This window comes from Tachypleus tridentatus, chromosome 13, assembly GCF_004210375.1.
Source record: "Tachypleus tridentatus isolate NWPU-2018 chromosome 13, ASM421037v1, whole genome shotgun sequence".
Lineage (NCBI taxonomy): Eukaryota > Metazoa > Arthropoda > Merostomata > Xiphosura > Limulidae > Tachypleus > Tachypleus tridentatus.
This window is the reverse complement of record NC_134837.1, coordinates 41,087,522-41,105,044: the sequence shown is the minus strand read 5'-3', so window position 1 is coordinate 41,105,044 and position 17,523 is coordinate 41,087,522.

Sequence of the window (17,523 nt, the reverse complement as noted above, 5' to 3'; positions counted from 1 at the left end):
TCACTTCCCCCTACCTTTGTTCTCTTTATTACCTTTTAGGGAGTATTAGTTTGATAATATGAAACTCTTAACCAGTAATAATGACTTTACGTGTATTAAAAACTGATTTTTAAAAAATCAACAGTGCACTATAATACCGAATAAGAAGAAGGCATTTGTTTATCAGAGCGTTAACATCGTATAAATAAACGGCTTACCAGGTATTTCATACAGTTCAGAAGGTACTCAGCAATACCTACAGTTCAGGGTCGGCTTGGCCAGGTGGGTAAGACACTCCACTCGTAACCCAAGGATCGCGGGTTCAAATCCCCGTCATACTTAACATCCTGGCCCTTTCAGTCATGTGGGCATTATAATGTTACGGTCAATCGCCATTATTCGTTGGTAAAAGTGTGCTCCAAGAGATAGTGGTGGGTGGCTACGACAAGCTGCCTTTCCTCTAGTTTTATACTGCTAAGTTAGGGACGGATAGCGCTGACAGTCCTCGTGTAGATTTGCACGAAATACAAAAACAAGGTAAAGTTGTTTTGCAGTAAAATGTAATGACGCCGAAAACAATCTTTGATACTTGAAAAAAATTGATTAAGCTTTTCAGAAAGAGAAAATTGACCTCTTAAAGCTTTTAACAAAGCTGGTCGGTAATAATATAAACTGATTTATTGACAAAATGTTTGTCAAATATTATTTATAAATATTCAAAGTTGTTTTACTGAAATATTTTATAAAATTGGTATTGTTTTCTGTTTTGTTATTTTTTAGAATTAGGGGTCATTCAAATAAATTTAACATTATCAAATGAATTGAAAATTAATAAAGTTTTCAAATTTAAAATGACAAAAGAAAATAACAAATTATAGCATAAACAAATTTTAGGAAGAGGGTATTGTATGTCTGTACACTACTGAGTGCCCAATTTCTTATAATATCAAATGGTAACTTATCATCACTACTACACCAAGCAAAGATTTCCCTAGCCATATATTAAATGGCAAATTGTCATTCCCATGCGAACTAATGACATGGGATATGAAACAAAAACAAACAAAACGAGAACAGGTTTTAAAATAAACTTTGTAATGAAGTTAACCATTTTTAATCATCCGATTTTATTGTTTCGTGAAAAGAAATCTCGACGTCTAATATTAATTAATATTACCAAAATATTGAAGAAATATAAAATAAATGAACAAGAGCATCGAGTAGTGGATGAAATATAATTCTTATAACAACTCATATAAAAACATTATTTTGAAGTATTAGAAACTAATAATTGCTGCTAAAAGTCGAGTTTCCATACCTGAGGTGGGCGCAACACAGATTGTGCAGCTTCGCGCTTAACTACAAACAAAGCTGAAGAAGCATTAATGAGCTTTAAACATGGGTTAATAGGAATGTTTAATAAACAGTATTATTCACTTACACTAGAAGGTATTGGACCTGAAGAAGGCATGCTCGTCCTTTCAACCGTGGGTGCGTTATAATGGGACGGTCAATCCCACATTTCTTTGGTAAAAGAGTAGCCCAAGAGTTGGCAGCAGTGGTGACGACTAGCTGCCTTTCCTCTAGTCTTACACTGCTAAATTAGGGATGGCTAGCGTTGATAGCCCTCGTGTAGCTTTGCTTGAAATTCAAAACAAGCCAAACCTGAATGAGGACTATAAATACCTTTCTTTGCTATTTTGTACACTTGGAAATTCTAAAAGTGTATGACACATCACAAGTGAGCTGTTCTTAGTACGTCATGGAAAAGATAGTCTTTCAGTACGTAAAAACCAAGAGTCATCTGCTAGAAGTGTATCGAAGTATTTTAGACATCTGAATATATCACTAGAGTCCACCAACTGTTGTCTGCTCTTGTCCATCCGAATAAAAGGATCTTATAATGTTAAAAGGCATCCACGGACCCAATGCGCGATAAAGTTTGTTGTTAGTGTTGTTTTGACGGTGACGGGACACGAGCCTCGCAACCAAAGATCCATAATCCGGGATATTAACCACTGGGTCACGATATGCTTTAATTTGTTGTAATAAGCCATATGAGAATTTTTTCTTTTAATATGTGATATTGTTTGTTTGTTTTGAATTTTCGCACAAAGCTACTCGAGGGCTATCTGTGCTAGCCGTCCCTAATTTTGCAGTGTAAGACTAGAGGAAGGCAGCTAGTCATCACCACCCACCGCCAACTCTTGGGCAAAACAAAGGAAACCAATTTTTACTACACCCAATCTAGTGTTTTATTCTTTCACAAAGGTAAAACATAATTTTCTCCTGCTGAAGTTCGTTACTAAAGTCAATTTTTATCATGAAATCCAAGAATGAGGTACTTTTATATACATATTCTAATAATTAATCGAAATCATGCACTTATTACGTTTCAAACAATGATAAAGGAGAGATATTCACCCTTAAGTTGTTTGTTTCAATTTCGCGCAAAGCTACACGAGGGCTATCTGCGCTAACCATCGCCAACTCTTGTGCTACTCTTTTAGTAGCAAATAATATGATTAACTGTTACATTATTACGCCCCCAGATTACGAATCAAGCGTCTTAACCACCTGGCCATACGTCATTCATCAATAAATTAAAACAGGTATAACAAAAGTTTTTTATCCGAATATATTATTTCTACTCGAAAATCTCAGATGCCCTTTGTTTTGAGGCCTAACATTTCATTAAATGTTGTTAAAAACAATTGTTTAAGTAATTATAAAGGAAAGAATAGTAGCGTATGAAGTCGGTATACGGGGTTTTAATAAAACAGTAGCTCGCAATACGTGATCAGTGAATGCCACAAATCGATCCAATGAAAAAAAAAACATATAATCGATGTATGTGTGTGGTAAACGAAGTAATAACAAATACTGTTTTGTTTGTTGTTGTTAAACAGAAAGGTGCACGACGGTCTTTCTGTGATATGCCACCCACGAGGATACAACCCCAAATTTCAACGCTATAAACTATCACGTTTACAGCTAAGTCACTGTAGGACATATAAAACCAGTTATGGAAAACATCAGTTTTACCTAACGATTTTTAATTTCATTATGATACTTTTATTTATATTTATTATTGTATTTAATTTATTCTTTCCGTTTTTATGATGCGAGATATTTTAAAAAGGTACAAGTAAAAATTAGTGTACATATTACAGTAAATTAACAAACGTGTATACATGTAGAATTTATCAAAAATAATTTTCACATTATACATTTCCGGAAAAGCAAAATAAGCATTAATGTAACAGTCTTTCATACTACATAAACTTTTAAAGCACTTCATTTAAATACCGAGAATAGAACTGCCATCTAAGAGTCTTATTTGCTGAGCTATCGTGTAAAATACATGACTTGTGATTACTTAAATACATTTATATAAAATACCACATGAGGTAGACTCGTGAAATGTTTAATGAGTGGATAAAGTAAATTTTTATTTGTATTTATTTCATGCTTAGCAATAAAGAGTTAAATTCTGCAATTAAAGTTTATTAAATTTTGATATAAAATACTTTATGTCATTTTAGTTTGTGTTAATGTTCGCCCTTCAAAAACCTTAATTTTAAACAGATATCTGAAAAGCAACTAACAACTCTAGCACTTTAGTATTTGTGTGCATTACTGGTTCACAGTTCTCCAACATCAGTGTTCTCATGGATTATTCATACTCCCAGATTTACCAGCATATCTTAACATTCCATTGCTTTATTGGCATCATGAAGATACTTAAGTAACTGAGTTTAGCAATTAACCAGAATCTTAATCTGTTATAAATTGGTCATTCAGAGAACATTATTCAGCTTTTGCGTCAGATGGATCTAATTTCAGTAGACAATGTTTCTTTTTCATGTTGGTAGAATAACGGATTTTTAAACAGTCCTAACAGTTAAGAGTACATTAAGAATTTACAGAAGATTCATGTCACTGAATTGGCAAAGAACAGAGCAGAAAAGTTCGTAGTTTCGTTCTATTGTGGTAACTCAATTGAATTAATGTCGAATTCCTTTGATACAAAAGTGATTCTTATCTGAAAAATGTGCCTGGTATGGCCAGATGGTTAAGAGCGCTAGATTCGCAATCGGAGGGTCGCGGGTTCAAAACCTCTTTCTATCAAAATACTCGCCCTTTCAGCCGTGGGGGTGTTATAAAGGTAAAGTCAATCCCAATATTCATTGGTAAAAGAGTAGCCCAAGAGTTGGCGGTGAGTGGTGATAACTATCTACTATCTGCCTTCTCCCTAGTATTACACTTCTAAATTAGGGACGGCTAGCGCAGATATCCCTCGTGTAACTTTGTGCGAAATTCAAAACAAACAATCTAAAAAATGTAGTTTAGTTTGGGCCACCTATGTAAGCTGATTTATATTTAGTACTAAACATTTCTTTTTAAATTTTATTGTTATATTTTGAAACCTTATATGAAGAAAATGATTATATTTATCTTAAAGAATAAGTAAAAATAAGATAATAAGATACTTATACAATTCAAACCCCCTATAAAAATAACATATATATAAAAACAAATCATTGGTAAGCAACCGCGAGTCGAAGACTCTGAACAGCAGTCACAACCCAATTCTTTACCTGTAACTCGTTTTATCATAATGCATTCTTTTCAGACAAACCTTTAGGGCACATGTCTCCCATTTTCAATCAGTCAAGATGCTACGTTCTTGGGACAATCTTATTGGAACATCTACACCAACACACAGTGAACACTTCCAGAATTCAAAAGCGATTACGGATATACGAGGTCTGTTAAAAAAATACGCGGACTGACGTCATAAAACAAAATGTACTTTATTTAGAAGTTACAGGTCTCGGACCCCTTCAAAGTACTCTCCTCCCCAACGCACACACTTATTCCAACGGTGTTTCCACTTGTTGAAACAGTCCTGGTACGCTTCTTTTGTAATGTCCTCCAGCTCCTTCGTCGCATTTGCCTTAATCTCGGGAATCGTCTCAAATCTTCTTCCTTTCAAGGGTCTTTTGAGTTTGGGGAACAAGAAAAAATCGCAAGGAGCAAGGTCAGATGAGTAGGGGGTGGGTGGGGAAGAACAGTGATCGAGTGTTTGGCCAAAAACACACGAGTTCTGAAGCACAAATTTCGCAGCAACGCGGTGCATCTTCAATTTTCGGTCAAAATCTCGTAACAAGATCCAACTGATATCCAACACTCTTCAGCAAGCTCCCTGACAGTCAGACGTCGATTTGCCCGCACCAGGGTGTTGATTTTGTCGACGTGTGGGTCGCCAGTTGACGTGGAAGGACGTCTAGGACGCTCATCATCTTCAATGGACTGTCGACCATCCTTAAAACGTTCATGCCACTTGAAACATGCCGTACGCTTCATAGCAACATCACCGTAAGCCGTGTTAAGCATAGCAAAAGTTTCAGTCGCAGATTTTCCAAGTTTAACACAAAATTTCACAGTGAGTCGTTGCTCCTTCAGGTCATTCATTCTGAAATCCGCCAAACGGAAAATCGCACTTCACTTAAAACCGCGTAGCTAATACACAAAAGAAGATATCTGCAATCGGAAAATGGCGTCGTAATCAGCTGATCTGTGCAAACCTAGCGACACCAAGCGGGTTCCCCTGGAACCAACTGGAGCCGCGCAATTCAAACAGTCCGCGTATTTTTTGAACAGCCCTCGTACCTATTGAATTTACTCCTCATGCTACTTTGTATTCTTCACAAAGTGCTATTATTGAGAGGAATTTGAAGAACATTCCCTAATAGGATATTCTCGCTGGTTTTAACCCCAAAGGGTTTCTACAGTGAAACGTATCTTTACTCATAACGAAGGAATTATGTTGCCTGCCATTGTTCTTATTTTGACGTTTCCATCGCTACGCCCACCCGCCTCTGTCAAGGCAGTACGGCCATATGCTTCTAACCCTTTTCAGTGTTTAGAGAGTTTGTGGTCCAGAATTCAAAGACATCTTGTTGTGGTTCTTTGACATGTACTTGTTGTGGTGGCAAAGACCATAACGTTTACGAGTGTTAAATGGATACTCGTTGCGTCAACTGAAGTGGTTCTCACCCATCTTACTTTTGTTTGTACCCTAAGTGGGTGGAGAAAAAAAAGGCACAGTGTTTAAAAACCGCTAATAACATTTCTTATCCAGAGATTCGGAAGTAGTTGTACCTTATTGCTTCTCGGATATATGCCATTGCGCTACACTACACTGCTACAGTAGACGTGTTGACAAAACTTTTTGTACCTTCATCACTGTCTTTTTCACACCACGTGAAGAATATTTCGCTCTCCATGGATAAATGAGGTTAAAAAGTCAACGTCTTCTCCTGTTTCTGTCCCTTCTGTTGCTTTCGGTGATGGCCCAGGTCCATGTCCTTCATCCCGGGTTTTTGGTGCCTGCTCGGTTCCACCTTCTTCGACAGTACACCTGTTCATACTTGCAGTCACTGGAATCTACTTTAACTGATGGAAATATCCCCATTCGATCCGGGGGAGGATTTATTGAAGTGAACAGACCTTTTTCTACTAAAGAAAAACGACGTGATCGTAAAAAGAAAAATTTTCCACCCTATTCTCATTCATCTAAGTAAAAATTGCTACTTTGCTACAGCATAACTATCGAAGTTTTTGTTCTATTTTAGATTATATTAAGGCCTTGGTTGATTCCTATCATCCCATTGTCTCTTCTTACATAAACATTCCTGAAACCTGCTAATACTGTCACCTTTCAGAGTTTTCTTTATATTGGAATGACAAGTTCTATGATGACGAGTCCATGATGGAGTAACGCTAGTGGTCGACCAGCATGTGCCCACTTTGTCCGTGTCACTTGATACACCCTTGTCCTTGAAGGATGTAGCCAGCCATAACTTCTTGGGTTGTACTATCACTGTTTGTTCTCTTTATCTGTCTCCTGGAGAGACTTATGATCATTCTAAGCTTGATGCTCTCCTAGAAAAGTTGGTGTTTTATTTTTCTTATAATGGGAAAAGTTAATGAACACAATTATCTTTGGGGTATTGCTGATGTTTTTTACTCGTTTTTCATAGAAGATTAACACTAACCCATGGGACAGTGACCATTTCCCAGTAGTTTTGAAAGAGACTGACTTGGGTCAATGCTATCTAATATGAGTGTCATAGTGGATTTTGCACGAGGCAAACTAGCTCGCTTTCACCTCTTTCTTGGAAATCGATCCAACAGTCGTTAGTCTACCATTGATTAATAATTGCATGGAAGCAGTAGCTGATTGCATCATTTAAGCAGCTGTTTGTTCTATACTTAAAACATCGACATGTTTCGCACATTATCCTCGTCCATGGTGGTCTCCAGCTTTCCAGCAGGCTCAGAAGCCTCAGAAACAAGCCTGGGATACCTTTCGCAAATATCACACTTTTTCTAACTGTGTTACTTTCCAGTGAGCCTGTACCCATGCTCGGCAAGTCAGACATGAAAGCCAAAAGGAATCTTGGATGACATTTACAACTTGCATCTCTTCTACCATCAAATTCAAAACCATATGGGACACCCACAAGATTCGGAAGCTGAATAGGTGGTATGGTTCCCATCCCCTTTCCAATGGCCAGGAAGTTGCTGATGTACACAGTATTGACAATAATCTTGGTGAGAACTTTGCTTATTTTTCCAGTACACCTGTCACTTACCCTGTTTTCTTAACAATCAAGTATCAGGCAAAGCAACTGAGTCTTTCATTCATATATGTTGCATAGACATTTGCCTATTTTTATTGGTAACATTTTATTGAACAGGCGATTCCGAGACCGTATGGGTTTGACTTTTTCCCGTTCTTTTGCACGGGAACTTGGAGTCCCTTAGGGCCTTGTCTTGAGTGTCACACTTTTCCGTATCAAAATCAATGCTATAACTACACAACTTCCACCTTCTGTGCGAACAAACTCTATTTCGATAACTTCCAAATCTCATGTGAGCTGTCGAATATGAGATTTATAGAGAAGAAGCTTTAGGGTGCTCTCAATTACTTGTTGAAGTGGACCAGAGCAAAAAATTTTACCTTTTCTTTTTCACAAACTGTTTGCATGCACTTTTGCTATCAACCGGATATGCACTCTGATAATGAACTCCATTTTGGCAATGTTGTTTTTCCCGTCGTCTATGAGGAAAAGTTCTTTAAACGTATCTTTGACTATGAGCTTACATTCATTCCTCACATAAATCAGTTACGTGTCAAAAAACATAAGAGCACTGAACATTCCCAGTGTCCTCTCTTCCACCTTCTAGTGAGTGGATTGATGTTCTATGCTCAAGATCTATTGTACCCTCATTCAGTTCAAACTGAACTATGGGTCTCTGGTCTATGGTTTCGGCAGGACTTTGGCTTTGAAGATGCTAGACCCCATTCACCATCTTAGGTTTTGGTTGTGTATGGGAGCTTTCTGCAGTTGTCCAGTCCAGACTTTGTACAGTGAGTCTCACGAGCCGCCTCTTAACCTCCGTCATTTACAACTTTCTTTGCAGTATGCTACTAAACTTTGGTCCTTACCACAGTATCTCACCTGGGGTTGTGTTTTCCTTCCTCGGTGGGCTATGCTCTTTTGAAATAGATGGTTTGTCACACTTCCTTTTGGACTTTGTATCCAGATTCAGCTAACTGAATTGTCTGTAAATACATGGCATTGCTGTCTCCACTGATCAACCCATCCACCCATACCATATTACCATCCACATCAGTTGACCATCTTTGAGTCATCTGAGGAAATTGGATACTCCCGATTGCAAGTACTGTCTTCTCTTTGCCAAACATCTTTTTTTCTTTCTTTTTTATCTTTCGTTAATATCTAGTTGTTGTTTTTTTGACACCGCAACTAAGTCCATCTGCTCTGGTGCCGTCACATCCGTTTCTGTCCCATATATTGACTATGGTTCTGTATCCAAGGGTCGGCTTCACGTTGTTGGCAGTCGAGTTGGAGTGAGCAACGGATAAAACGCTTTTCCAGAACAAACCTTTTGTTGACCTTTGGCCGTTTTGTTTTCGTAAGAATCGCAAGTTATCCTGGTTAGGCTACCTATTGATCACCTTTTTATTAAACTCGTCGTTTACTTTTTTCTGTGTATGATCCACCATTAAGGTCATAACATCTCACATTTTACTGCTGTGCCTTTCTTACGACCGTGATAGGCGGTACTATTTTAGACATGTATTTTCTACGGGTTTACCCCTAATGTTGGACAGCGTTATTCGCGATGGTGACACTTCAATTTAATAGTGTTTTAAACTCTTTACGAGCGACTGGCCTTTTTAATTTTATTTGACTTTTTATCTGATTTTTGGACATTGTTTAGTTTACATTCATAATTTTACTTTTACTTTTTTACTGATTTTTGGCACAGATGGACTAGCCGTTTTGTGCCAATAAACCAATAAACGCCAAACAACCCACAAACCCTCTTTTAAAATTTCAATTCGTTGAACAATAAAAAACGTATCAGAGTTCTAATCACAAAAAATATTGTTTATTGTATTCACTCTCTTGGATTCAGCTTGAGCTATACTAAACTAAAAATGTGAAAATGTTACTCCCAGAAAAACACGGGTATTTATTTTGAAACCATTAAGTTATGAGTTTGTGCATTTTTCTTATAGTAAAGCGACATCGGGTTATCGGCTGAGCCCATCGAGGAGAATCGAACTACTGAGTTTAGCGTTGTAAATCTGTAGACTTAGAGTTGTACCAGTAGGGGACATTAAGGTATGATAAACTATAATTTCCAAAAGATTGATTTTATAGCTAAAGCACCGTATTGGTTTTCAGAAACTTACAAATAAAAACAAAGGTTAATATTGGCATACTGGTTTCACGTCATTCTTGGAGGCTAAATCAGCACCACAAACGGACAAACACAAACTTATATAAAAATTGGCTGCTTAACACTTAACTGTTAGAATGGAATGAAAGTTTTGTTTTTAACCCATTTAAATTTAATCGCAATGGATGTTTAGCCTATTACTCGTTTAGACTTTAACAAATGCTTCGATTTCTGCATAAAGTTATTATAGTCATGGAATTAATCCAATGCAGATTAAATCTTATAACTTTTATTATTATATTTTCTACTTTGTTTTTAAATTAATAAAACACTTTGATAATTTGAATTATAATTCCACAACACAATGTGAAAATGCAACAAAACACAAACAACTGGCTTTAACCGCACATTCAGTGTTAATTGTTTGTTTTTGGAAGTTCTCTCAAAGCTACACTAGAGCTATCTGCCAACCCTAATTGAGCTGTAAAAAACTGGAGGGAAAGCAGTTACTCATCATCATCGATCGCCAACTATTGGGCTACTCTTTTTAGCAACGAATAGTAGGATTGACCGTCACAATATAACGTCTCATGGGTGAAAGGGAGAGCATGTATCGTGTGACGGGGATTTGAACCCGTGACCCTCAGATTACAAGCCGAGCTCTCTAACCACCTGGCCATGCCAGACCCATCACTGTTAATATTAATTACACTAAAATGAAGTCACATAAAATGCACATACCATTGCATTGTCGTGACTTCAGTAAAACGTGGGCATGCCAGAATCCACGAGAATTATGCACTCTGTTGGATACAACACAGCATGACAAATTGACTTGAAAAGCAAGAAATAAAAATATTTGTCACTCTTAATTTTGATTTTATTTATTCTTGAATCAAAACACTTTCTGATACCCTGGGCATATGCATCTTATAATATTTTTCAATTTTCTAGTGTAATGCTTTTTTTTTCGATTTATCCATTGGTTATGTACTTCTCGAATTTTTGTTTTTACTTCAATACTTACAACAAGTTTCCATCTTTTCTCCAAACCTGTGTTCTAATATTTTTACCTTATACAATAGAATTAAACTTCATTTAATTTACGTTTATTTAAATTTTAGAGTCGTTAAGGTGTCTGAGAAAAAGGAGTTCTATCCGACACTTCCAACACATAGTTATTTGTTTCCATTCAATCTATATCCACTGTAAATAGTTTGCTGCATTTAAACTTGGTTTAATTTCCTTAAAACGCAGTTACCGAAAGGGCGAGTATAATCGCCATCTAGTGACAAGAAAATAAAAGTCACTAAATTCACAAATGGTTGTTGAAAGCGCAAACTCACGATTTAATTTGTGTGACGTTTTTCGAGATTTAGGAAAGATAATCATTATTTTACATAGTTTTATACAATATTTTGCTATATCTAAAGTATGTTCCTATTAAAATATAAAAATACAATAAACTCTCAGTTGATTTTATTAGGATGTAATTTTGCAGTGTATCCAATATAAAATATCAAAATACATACAAAAAAACTATTCCTGTCATCTGCATATGGTATCAGCATGTACATTTTTGTTGTATATAAATTTTCTATCTCATTTTCAAATCAATGGCATATCCGCAGAAAAACAACATTAGAAATCAGGTTTAGAACAGAGCAGAGATTGCCCATTGTGCAACATGTGCTTAACTACGAACAAAAAAAATAATTTCCAAATTACAGTTCGAATTTTTTATTCTCTAATGTTAGCTAGAAAAAATCTACCTCAACAAACAGTAATTAAGAAAAATTAATCGTTTCTTTGATAGCTTTTCAAGCATTATTAGGTTGGTGTGAAGTATTTGATATCACATATTTGCGCATAACATAACATATACCAATTATTCGTTATTATCTCCCAGGTCCTCTGGTGAGGTGGCCTGGCATGGTCAGGTGGTTAAGGCACTCCACTCGTAATCCGAAGGACGCGGGTTCGAATCCCTGTCGCAGATAGCCCTCGAGTACTTTGTGTGAAATTAAAAAACAAAACAAACAAATCCCTAGTAAGGCAGCGGTGTTGCTCTAAAATAAACAAATAAATTGTTTCCCAATGGCTCAGAAGGAAATCTCAATGCTTATACCCCTCGATGTGGATGCCTGTACCTCGTAAGAAGACCTCCCAGAGAAGATTCTGTCATTTCAGTTTACCTTCTCTGGGATCTGAACGTCCACCCATCTGTGTGGCGACCCATGAATGAGAGAAGAAGATCTCTCAGTACGCCAACCCCAGTACGCCACTTTAGCCTTGAATTTCTGTAGACGGTTGGTCTTGGGATGTGATGGTCTCCCACGGTCAGTTGGCTTTTCCTCCGAGACTAGGGTCAACAAAGTACCGGTATTGGACATTCTCAAGTAGTGTTATGGACTTTATGTCTGATTCTGGTATTTGAATATGGTGTCTACAAAATCTCTGCATTGCTGTGGTGCTTTTTTCCGTCGGCTATGTAGCGAATACACTTTTAGGGCTCCGTGATTGATGGAGTGAGTGGGGACGAATTCTTTTCTGTTTCTTATTATGACTTCTCAAACCATTTCACCCACACACGTCCCACCGAAACAGCTAATCCTTTTGTTTGTTCCAGATTACTGTCGATCATACAACTAGTTTGCTGATCTTACATTTTTATCTGATAAACACCCTGTGTAAATGTAATTTTTTATCCAGAAACATTTGAAAATGTCAAGGGGCTTTCCAACTTCTGTGCAAAAGCCTTGATCTGGGGACATTGTGGTAGAAATATCTAAATCAGAATACACTACATTCCTCCTGAAGTCCAAGTCCATCGGGGATATACTTACTGGCATTACTCCCCATACAACACTGAATTCATTCAGAGGAGTGATAGCAGAGTGGGATCTTATTAACATCCCTGAGTTGGAGATTATCGCCAGTCTATCCAGCCAAGGAGTCTCGGGGATGCAACATATCTCCATATGTAAAGATGGAATACTGCAGCCTACCCACCTTCTCATTTTTACATTTATGTAATTTGTCCCCCACCATGGTAAAGGCAGGCTATTTAAATTACAAGGTGAAGCCATTTATTCCTAACTTTCTCACGTGTTCTAAATGCCACATGTTTTATCACTCAGAGATATCCTGTCGTTGTTCTTTGTCCTGTCCTGATCTCATTGTGGTTGCAAATACCACAAGACCAATTTTAAGACCTTAAGTCACACTTTATCAACTGTGATCGCTCCCATTCCTTCTACTCACGGTCTTGTCCCACGTGTATTGAAAAATAAAAGAGGTTCAATGCTTGAGGACTGTAAACAATATTTCTTAACCTAAGGCATGGAAATTTTTGTCCCCTACTCCATCGTAGATGTATGCTGCTGCCCTCCGTTCTTCAACCTAAGTGGGTGTGCAGATGGACTGTCCACGCCTCCCACGGAGCATTCTTTACACTCATGTTAAGCATATCTTGCCCTCTCTGTTTAAAGGAATTGAATAATTCACTTCTATTCTGCCCTGTATCGACAACATCAAGTGACTTCTCGAGTCCAACTCTATCAGTCCCAAGGTGCTGGTCGGTCTTTTGTCCGCGCCTGCAGTTACTTGACCCTCTGTCTATGGACAGAGATCTGCCTAATAGACCCTGGGTAGATTCCAAGTAGTTCAATAGACCTCCTTCAAATTGAAGGGCTCTCCACCCTCATCCTATAATAAGAAAAAATGGCCATACTGATACAGTGAAAATGTTAAAACTTTCATTCCAATTTGAACCACATTAAGGATCTAATTGAGTCATACTATCCAGTTTGTCTCTTCTTATAGGAAACTTTCCTCCATCCTGCTGATACTGTCACCCGTAAGCAATTTTCCATGTATCCATGTATAGGAAGGACAGGTTGTGTGGTGGTCAAACCTTTAATGGTATGGCTCTAGTGGTCACCCAACATGTGCTCTTCACATTTGTACTACTCGCTACCCCACTCGAAGCTGTGGCAATTTGTCTCTCTTTGAGTCATATCATCACCATTTGTCCTATCTACATGTTTCCAAAGAGACTTACATCAGTTATACTTTGATATTATTTTAGATCCTAGAAAATTTTAATAGACAAAATTCTCTTTGAGGCTGTGCCATCCTTGATAAAAGGGGTTGTTGTGGAGCATTTGTTCCTGGACTTTAACCTCTCTCTCTTCAACAACGGTTATTTTACTTACTTTCGTGCACCCAGTCAGTTTTTCACTTTTATAGATCTATCTATCTGCTCACCCTCCCTCTTCTCATTTTTATTAGAGTGTGAAGAGTTACCTACGTGGCAGTGATCATTGTGCCATCATCTTGAGGGAGACTGGCCGTAAATGATACCATTTTCCTCCACATCAGTAAAACTGGCCAATTGGATACAGTGCAGCTGCCGATGTTTCCGTCCTCATTTGGATGACTCAAGGCTCTGATTGATTCTTATCATTCTGTGTGTCTTTCCTTACATGAAACGTTTTGAAGTTTGCCAATACAGTCAGTTTTCGGAAGTTTTCTTTGTACCGCAATAACAAATTGTGTGAGGGACGAATGCATGGAGGGGTGGCACTGATGGTTGATTAGCATATGGTCATCCTATCTTTGCCACTCGATACATTCTTGGAGGCCGTAGCCACCCTAGGCTCAGCATGACAAGATGGTTCGGGCGCTCGACTCGTAATTTGAGGGTCGAAGAGTTAAATCCCCGTCACACCAAACATGCTCGCCCTTTCAGCCGTGGGGGCGTTATAATGTGACGGTCAATCCCACTATTCATTAATAAAAGAGTAGACCAAGAGTAGCTTACTCTAGTCTTACACTGCTAAATTATGGACCACCAGCGCATATACCCTCATGTATTTATGAGCGAAAGTCAAAAACAAACAAACCAACCTCAACTGAGAACTTGTTGATGGTCATATGTAGCATCGAGAACAAGATGCAACATTGCTTGACTCCCATGTTAATTTGAAAGGTGTTTGTGTTGGATTTAGTGAAAGTTTGCCGATTAACGTTTTACAAGTGCTTTCACACAAAAAAGACGTGTTTCGAAATAACATAAAATATTCAAAACAAACGCAGCCATTTGTATTCTCAAGACAGTTGGTATGGGTATTAAAACTTTAATTAAAATAAAGTACAGATCAGTATTTCGACCTTCTTAGACCATCTTTAGGTTAACAAAAGAGTTTGCAATTGACCGTTGCTGAACACATGTCTTATATTTGATATGTTCAAAATCGTGCGAAGGTGCTTTTGTGTTATTTGAATCTGTTTTCCATTTTTCTGCTTGTTTCTCCGATATTGAAATCGTGGCAGTTACTACATTCTATTTTAAAAGTATTGTTGGTGTTGTGTTTGTCAGTGTAATTTTTACGCAGTGTTTACTGGAATATCGTGTTTTGTTATAAGTTTCTTTTCAAATGTTGGTTAATTTTTTCGCTGTCATCGGAAATATGTCGTATGCAGCAGTGTAAAGTTTTGTAGTTTGTTTTTTTGGGATTTATTATTGTTTCTTTGTTGTTGACTGTGTTGTTGAGGTAGGTGTATGTGTATGATGTTTTCAACAGTTTTTGGAAGAAATTTTTTGGTGTTGATGAAGTGTTGTTTTATTTTGTTGATTTCATCGTTAATTTTATCGGGTGAACATAGTTTTGTGGCTGTGTTTATTTGGTTTCTTAATATGTTGAGTTTTTCTTTTGTTTCATGTGCTGAGTCCCAAGGAATGTATAGTCTAGTATGAGTGATTATTCTGGATTTCTGTTTTGAAATGTATATCGGTTTTAGTGATCTTAAGATTGACAAAAATGTTTTTCGTTAGTTTTTTCGTGTTCATAGTGAATGTTGGAGTGTATGGAGCTAACGTGGTTAAAAAAAACTGTGTGTTCTGTAGATGTGAATCCAGCAACTGTATTGCCAACATATCTGTACCAGTATAGTGGTGGGGGTAAGGCTGAATTTATCGCTTGAGATTCAATCTGTGTCATGAAAATGTTGGCTAGAACTGGTGATACAGGATTGTCATATTTATTTATATAGTTTTTATTGAACATTAAGTAGTTTTGGTGTTAGTTAATTCTATAAGGGTTGCTAACTTGTTGCTAAGAATGTGTATTAATGGATTGGGGTCTTGGATATAAAGTTCTAAAGCTACTTGCAAGCTTCGATAGTTAGAAATTCTGTGAAGATGGAGATTACATCAAAACTGGCCATTAAGGCTTTATGATTTAGTTGCTCAAGAAAGATTTAAAGTTAAAAGAGTCTTTGAAAAAAAAAGGCTAATGTTACATATTTAGAAAATACCCACGATACCTATTTACCGAGGTTGTAATTGAATGATTCATAGGTCGACATTATGTGTCTTAGTGAGGAATCGGGTTTGTGAGGTTTGGGGTTGCCGTATAGTTGTGGTATCGGTTTTGCGTATGCAAGAATAAAGGTTTTTTGAGATTGTGTTGGTCTTTCTTTTGTACTAGCATTCTGTTTAGTTGGTTTTCATATGTTTTTTGTTGGATTTGTACATATTGACTTAAATTTGTTAGAATCTGATAAGATGTTATTCATTTTTTTTAATGTACTCATTTATGTTCATTATAACTATAGCATTGCCTTTATCTGCTTTTAGAATTTTGATGTTTTTGTTTTGTTTTAGGTTGCTTATAGAATTAATATATTTCTGTGTAAGGTTATTTTTTAGCTTTCTTTTCTGTGAAATTATGTTGATGGTTTTGTGTGAGAATTCTTTGAAAAAGTTGTTCAAGATATTGTTTTGAGATGTTTCACGGAAATAAATATTTTCACCTCTACCTGGAAAGATAGATTGTTGGTTGTCGATGGAATTATTGTCGAAGTTGTCTTCTTTGCCCATCTACCCACTTTTATCGAAATATTTTTAATGGACCAGCGATTCCATATCCGTGTGAACTCGATGCTTTCCTTTTTTTCCACAGAAACTTGGAGGTCCTCAGGACGGTGGCTTAAGTGTCACACTTTTCAGTGAGAAGATTAATGCCATTACTGCAGAACATCCTCCTACTGTTGCAAATAGACTCTAAGTAGTCAGTAGCACGAATTGGCTTAATGCTGGACAAAGCAATTATAGCGGAAAATGCTGCTAATTGGCTTCACTCTCTCTGATGGCTAGTTCAAGGTATTAGTGGTTATATGTGAATCCGAGATGTCGCTGATCTGATGCCCTACTTTCTTGTGGCTCAGCATTAAGTTTGAGAGCTTACAATTTTAAATCTTGAGATTCAAGTTATTTAGCCCCTGTGTCGCATAAAGTACCGTTAGAAGTGTAAATACCATTTAAATTACAAACTTATTGCTTTTAATGAGATAAAACAAAGCTGAAAATACTTTTCTGAGACACAACTCGCCAACGGATGAAGTAAAACAATTTACTTTTTAAGTTTATGATTTAGTTTTCACAACATTGAAAAGCAGAAGTTTAAGTGCAGGTGAGCATGACTTGCAAAGAAGAAATTACCAGTTAATGCGTAATGCATTGACGAAAGTTCAAAAAACCAAATTCATATTACTTTTTAAATATGGTTCTTCAGACTAGAAAATGCGAACATAATGTAAAATTTAACATTTTTTCAACAACTTAGATTAATATTTTCATCACAGTAATTCGGCCTCGCATGGCCAAATAGTTAGGACGCTCGACTAATAATCCGAGAGTCGCAGGTTCGAATCCCTGTCACATCAAACATGCTCGCTCTTTCAGCTGTGTCG